Source organism: Idiotropiscis lumnitzeri, unplaced genomic scaffold (genome assembly GCF_059441095.1).
Source record: "Idiotropiscis lumnitzeri isolate Australia: NSW breed Sydney's pygmy pipehorse unplaced genomic scaffold, RoL_Ilum_1.0 HiC_scaffold_86, whole genome shotgun sequence".
NCBI lineage: Eukaryota > Metazoa > Chordata > Actinopteri > Syngnathiformes > Syngnathidae > Idiotropiscis > Idiotropiscis lumnitzeri.
Window position 1 is genome coordinate 11,561 of NW_028283624.1, and position 7,261 is coordinate 18,821.

Consider the following 7,261-nt stretch of genomic DNA (forward strand, 5'->3'; position numbering starts at 1 on the left):
CAAGACACCATCATGCGACACTCTGAAGAAGGCGAAAGACTCGCCGAAAGATGTCAGGTAAAAAATTAACCTAAAACATAATTGTCTGCTTTTAATGAATCAGTCAAATATCAATAATAAGAAGACAAAATGAACCTAATACAAATAAATGAATGCTTAATAACTCCCCTGCACATGCTCCTAAAAATCCAAACCTTCACCTGTAAATAAAACGTCCCGACCTGAAGACATCGTAATGTTATTATTTTGTTATACACACAGTGCCGCCAAGTGGAATCAAAAATTTGTTTTTATTTTAATTTTCACGTACTGCACGGTGCCCTTTTGACGAATCCGACTGAAAATTAGTCAGAAAAGACTCAAGACAATGATCTTACTCTCTGCCGAATTTTGTGACGTTTTGGCAAAAGGCGTGGCTATTAAGGTGCTGAAAAGTCCGATTGTACTCTGTGGCAACAAAAGCTCCGGCAACATGACTCAGATGATCCTATCTTCTCGAAGTTGTACACATTTGAGGATACTTCAGCCCTGAAGACATCTACCAACTTATTTTACATCGTAGTAGTAGCGCCACCAACTGGTAAAAGCTAATACAAGTTATTTTCTTGGATGTTTTTCTCCGTGCAACTCAACAAGGTCGCCCTCATATATGCTCGGATGACTGTTTCGGCCATGAGGATGTCACAATACGAAATTCGTCCTTTTTCGTGAAAAGTTGTGGGAGTGGCATTGCACTGTTCGGCAATAAAACAAAGCTGATTATGAGGTTCTAAATATGAACGACAACTCGTAAAACTTTACACACACATCAGGCCGAGCAAATTTATCAATATTTTATACGTTAGTTGTGCAGCTTTTTTGAAATGGCTCGCCATGGCCCTCGAGAAATGTTAAAAAAAGCAGCTCTGGTTGAGTGTTTCACCTCGCTTTTTGTAAATTTTATGGAGTACAGTGAACCCTCGGTTATCGCGGTTAATGGGGACCGAGACCACCCGCGAAAACTGAAAATCCGCGAAGTAGCGGCGCACCTTCAAAAATGCTTAAAAAAATATACATATATATAATAATATATATATATATATATATATATATATATATATATATATATATATATATATATATATATATATATATATATACGGGGAGAGAGAGAGTGAAATTCATGTTATAACAAAAAAACCAAATTATTATTAAAACGTATTATTTTTTTATTCCCCAGCCATTCTTTTTGTATTTATTTAATTACTCCGACTTTTACCTGCTGGTACGCCGTCCGGTGTGCCCTGTGAAATGAAAGGTGGCATTCTTTATTTATTTATTCATTTATTCATTCATAACTGACAGCCTCGCGCTCCGCTCGTGCCCGGGCAGAAGAGGTGCTCCAATTTGGCTTAACTGTGACACACGCCCGCCCTCCTCCCCCGGAGCTTCCATTCGGTTAAACTTAGGGGCCGCTTGGCACCGCCCGTGCCCGGGGAAGGTGCTCCTCTTCGGCTTACTGTGACGCGAGCATGCCCTCCTCCTCCGGAGCTTCCATTCGGTTAAACTTAGGGGCCGCTTGGAACCGCCCGTGCCCGGGGAAGGTGCTCCTCTACGGCTTAACTGCCACGCACGCTGGCCGGAGCTCTGGTACGGTCCGAACCGCGCGAAACGTCGCCACCGATCGTGTCCGGGGGAACGTGCTCTTCTTCGTCCACTCTCCTCTTCGCCCACGCTCTTCTTCGGCGCACGCCGGCCGTCTAACCGCTCCAGCGCCCCGTTGTGTCGCTCGGCGAAACTACAATGCCCCCGAATATTTTTTAGACCCGCGAAGCACTGAACCCGCGAAAGGTGAACCGCGAAGTAGCGAGGGTTCACTGTATGTATAAGACCAAGACCTACAAAATAGTCTCTTGGAGCAATGAGCTAGGTTTTACAGGAAGTCGGCCATTTTGAATTTACTTAAAAGGGGGCGGGTCACCACAATGGACTTTGTGTAGAAATTATTATTGGGGCCCGAGCAGCGACCGCGGCGAGGTCCCTATTGTTTTTGTAGAAATTGTTATTAGGGCCCGAGCTGCGACGGCTGCGAGGTCCCTATTGTTTTTGTAGAAAATATTATTACTTTTATTATTATTATTATTATTATTATTATTAGGGCCTGAGCAGCGACCACCTTGCACCACCCAGTGGTGACAAAAATTATAATTTTTTACATTTTGACGTACTGCACGGTGCCCTTTTAACGAATCTGATTGAAAATTGGCCAAAAATGACTTTAGACATTGATCTTGTTGAATCCTTTTGGGCAATTTATCGATACTCATAGTGGTGTCTTTGAAAAAGGTACCGATGACGCGCTGGTCCAATGATCAGCATCTCGGTTTTATCTGAGTTAAGACGCAAAAAATTGAAAGACATTCATAGTTTAATTTCGGCAAGGCATGCCTCTAATTTATAGCAATCACACGGATTCGTTATATCCAACGGCATGTATAATTGCGTATCATCAGCATAACAATGAAAACTAATGTTATATTTCCGTATAATATCACCAAGCGGTAGCATCTAGTACCAATCCCTGCGGAACTCCGCGTGTGATCTTACAAAGATCAGAAGTCGCATTGCCATGAATTACACGGTGCCTCCTCTCCGACAGATACGAATTAAACCAAGAAAGCGCTGAACCTGAAATGCCAACACAAGTTTCAAGGCGTTTTAATAATATGTTATGATCAAGTGTCAAAAGCGGCGCCAAGATCGAGTAAGAGTAATACAGTGAACCCTCGGTTATCGCGGTTAATGGGGACCGAGACCACCCGCGAAAACTGAAAATCCGCGAAGTAGCGGCGCACCTTCAAAAATGCTTAAATTATATATATATATATATATATATATATATATATATACGGGTAGAGAGAGAGAGAGTGAAATTCATGTTATAACAAAAAAAAATTATTATTAAAACTTCTTATTTTTTTATTCCCCAGCCATTATTTTTGTATTTATTCAATTACTTATTTTTGTATTTATTTAATTACTTCGACTTTTAACTTCTGGTACGCCGTCCGGTGTGCCCTGTGAATGTTATGATCCTCCAGCAGAGCTGGAGGATTGAGCAGGACTCTCCAAACGCAGACACAAGTAGGATAACAATCCGACGCCAGGTAGTCAGTGTAGGTGGTAGTGAGTGTAATCAGTGAGTGAATGGGAATCCGGTGCGGGGCTGGTGGGCGCGTCTCGCAGCAGCTGACCGCATGGCGCGAGACGATCGCTGGAGGAACGCCCACACAGCTGAAAAAACAAAAACACACGCGGCATGACAGGCACGGATCATGCCAGTGAAATGAAAGGTGGCATTCTTCATTTATTTATTTATTCATTTATTCATTCATAACTGACAGCCTCGCGCTCCGCTCGTGCCCGGGGGGAAGAGGTGCTCCTCTTCGGCTTAACTGTGACGCGAGCATGCCCTCCTCCTCCGGAGCTTCCATTCGGTTAAACTTAGGGGCCGCTTGACACCGCCCGTGCCCGGGGAAGGTGCTCCTCTTCGGCTTAACTGTGACGCGAGCATGCCCTCCTCCTCCGTAGCTTCCATTCGGTAAAACCTGATTGGAAAGGTTCAAATTGATTATTACTAGTCATATATTCATTAAGTTTTTCAAGATTTTTGCAATAAACGGAAGATTTGAAACCGGTCTATAGTTGTTGAGACTCTCTGGGTCGAGGTTTGGTTGCTTAAGTAGCGGTCGCATAATGGCGGTCCTAAAGCTGCTGGTACTATACCCGTGGTAAGTGATAGATTAATAATATTTAAGACAGACGGTCCTAGGGTCATAAACAGTTCTTTAATTAGTTTGCCAGGAAGCGGATCGAGCACACAAGTTGTCGGTTTTGCCCCACTAACCAATTTTGTTTGGCTTTCAAGAGATACTTTTTTAAATTGAGATAAGGTTATCGGACAGTTATCAGCCCTAATGTCCCTATTAACACCATTTATGACGGAATTCAACGGAATTGTAAGAACAGTGTCTTTAATCTCATCACGAATACACTCAATCTTCTGAGTAAAGAATTGCATGAAATCGTGAGCTGAATAGGAAGAGCTATCCGAGGTTGGTTGCTGTTGCGTTAGCATTGCTACAGTAGCAAATAAATATTTAGGGTTGTTTTTATGTAAAACAATTAATCTAGAGTAATAATTAGTTTTGGCTAGATTGAGCGCTTCCTTGTATAAACTAGCGCACCATGCCTGACGGAAGACCTCCAGTTTGGTCGCACGCCATTTGCGCTCAAGCTTCCTACAAGAATCGTTTCAGTATGCGTGTTTCCTCATAAAACCACGGAGTCAGCCTCTTTGGACAAGTTTTAGTTTTTAAAGGTGCGACGGAGTCAGGCGCATTTAACAGAGCGACATTAAAGTTGTTTGTAAGATCATCAATCGTACCAATATAATTAGGAAACGAATCGGTTACTAAAGGGAGTAGCTCAGAGAGCGCAGCGGTGGTTAAGGAGCTAATGTTGCGGCTGCTATAGCTTTGATCATGGTCAGAACGATGGCAATGCGCCAAGACTTCAAATTTGATTAAGTAATGGTCAGCTATAGCACTAGTATATGGTAATACAATTATTTTTGAGGATGCTAAGCCCCGGGTTAATACCAAATCTAACGTGTTACCATTTATATGCGTTGCTTCATCTATTATTTGCATGAAACCAAACATATCAATTATTGTCCGAAACGCCACGGTAAGTGGTTCCGACGGGAGATTCATATGAATGTTGAAGTCGCCCATGATATATTATCCGCATGAGTTACCAAATCAGCCACAAATTCAGAAAATTCATCTAAAAAGCCTGAGTAAGAGCCAGGGGGACGGTAAAAAACGGCAAGATAAAACGGCAGTGCGGCCGTGGATCGCATAATGAGAACTTCAAATGTTTTGAAGGAATTGCTAGGACGAGGACTAAGTTTTAGATTAAATTCGGAAATGAGGGCTACACCCCCATCTTTCTCATCATTGCCTCTCGCAGGCAAGGGGCCAGAGACAATTACTCGACTCAGACTCATCTTTCTGGCGAGATCACAAGTCCTTGCTATGTTTTTTCTTTGTGATCTCTGATTGCTTCATCCTAGTTGTTGGAGCAGTTTTCTTTTGAGTAATGCAGTATGGCAACACCACCACTAGGGCAATTGATGACGTCAGCACTGGTTGCGTTCATCCATAAATAACAAATGCAGGACAGGTGGGGGAACGCTGGTCGGATACCGTTTTTCAACCGCACTTACTCAAGACGCATTATTTATGTACAAACTGGAAGATAGAAGATAGTATATTGTATTGATTACCGCATATGCGCGGATGTTTTTGATTTGAAGTTTGGAAGACCGTAGCCATTGATTTATTTATTTGATTTACTTGACTTCACGGCATGACATCTGGACTGAAATGACTACGATTAAGACTAACCCTTGACTGTTTGACGTGACATACATAACTACACATCAACATCAAGACCAGTGAAGCCGAGCGAACGTCATCGCAACTTCAACCCATGGTGAGTGAGTGCGCGTTAAAACTTTCTTTAGCCAGCGTATCATTGAAACGGCAGTAACACTAGTGTCATTGGAGCCGACGTGTATTACTATATCTGAATAGCTAGCGTTGTTTGCACTGCGCTGGTGTCTAGGTCTCTTGCGTGCTAGCTCCATAAGATTAGCTTCAATGTCGGGTGCTCTGGCCCCAGCAATACACATTCTGTGGTTGGATTTTCAAGCTTAATGTATCGAGTAATGGAGTCACCTTTCACTAAAGTGCGGGAGCCAGGAGACCGAGGTGGAATGGAACTGCTCTGTGTCTTAACAGGCTCAACGCGATTAGCAAGCCGTTTACGGCCAATGCTAACCGGTGCTGTCCGCCACATTTACGCTTACCACATTACTCTGCTCTAGCTGGCGGACACGTCCCTCCAGCAGGGAGAGTCTTTCCATGAGAATGGTGCAAGTGTTGCATGTGGTGGTGCACGAAACCATAGTTGCGTTTTCACTTACTTTTGATACATTGTATCTGATAGTCCCTTGCAGACTAACCATGTGTTGCACGTCATCGCCCAAACAGACTCTATTGTGAGCTACTTCTAATAATTTATTGACGTCCTATTTTGTTCTTCCAAATGTAGCAACCGATAATAATGTGCCCTTTTAAAGTTTTGACGTTTGTTTGAATTCGCCCTTGCTTATTGACTCTGATATTAAGGTCCAATTGTGTCAGTGTATCACGGCCTAATAAGTAAAACGCACGTTCATGTAGAACTGCTTCTCCACTTGCTTTTTTTGTTTGTTTTTTACGTCACGTGATCCTCCGTTGCTTTCACGACTGGTCCTGACAAATCACAAATTTCTTATCAAACTTGATTCTGTCTGTGTAAATTGTAATCGGTTTTCCTGGGTGGTTGACGGCAGTTTCGAGCAAAGTGGCCATGTTTCCTACAGTTGTAGCAGACGTCGTCTTTTGTTGGCAGGTGTCCTCTTCCTCTTCCACGTCCTTGGTAGAAGATCGGTGCTGACGGGGTGGTCGTGAGGCCCGCAGCCCATTTACGCATATTATCTTGGATTGGTGTGATTGTTTGGCAGGCCGCTTTGCATTCATCTCTTGTGGCAGGCTTCCCAGGGCGCTGTTGTCCACTTGTTGAGGCAATCCCGGCTCCTTTTCTCGCTGGCCCTCCTCCTCAGCTCTCTCACCCTGACTTCCTTTTTCACTGTCACTGTCTCTTTGATCCTCGGCTGGTGCATTTCCTCCTTTTTTTCTCGCTCCTGTTTCTTCGTCTTTCTTTATCTCCATATTAAGTACTTTCTGCTTCTTCTCTTAAACGTCTTTCACTCTCTTTCTAAATCAGCACACATCTTTCTTGGAGATGATAACCACCGGACTGCACCACTCCGACTTGGAAGGCTCAATGACTCCAAGCTTCAGCATTTCCTGGAGCTCCTTGGTTAGTCTCTCCACCAAGTGTTGCGGAACTCGGTAGGGGCGCTGACGAATTGGTAATCCTTCTTTGAGACGAATGACGTGTTCTACCACCGTCGTCTTCCCTGGGCTGGCGGAAAAAAGAGAAGGCACCGTCTTGAAAATTAAGCACATCTCTGTGACTTGCTTGGGTTTCCGACGTGCCAGTGCAGGCGCATCTGTCGTCGTCGAGGACTCCAGCTCTGCCTCGTCATCATCATCATCATCATCATCATTGTCGTCGTCCTCGTCCTTGTCGTCGTCGTCGTCCTCCT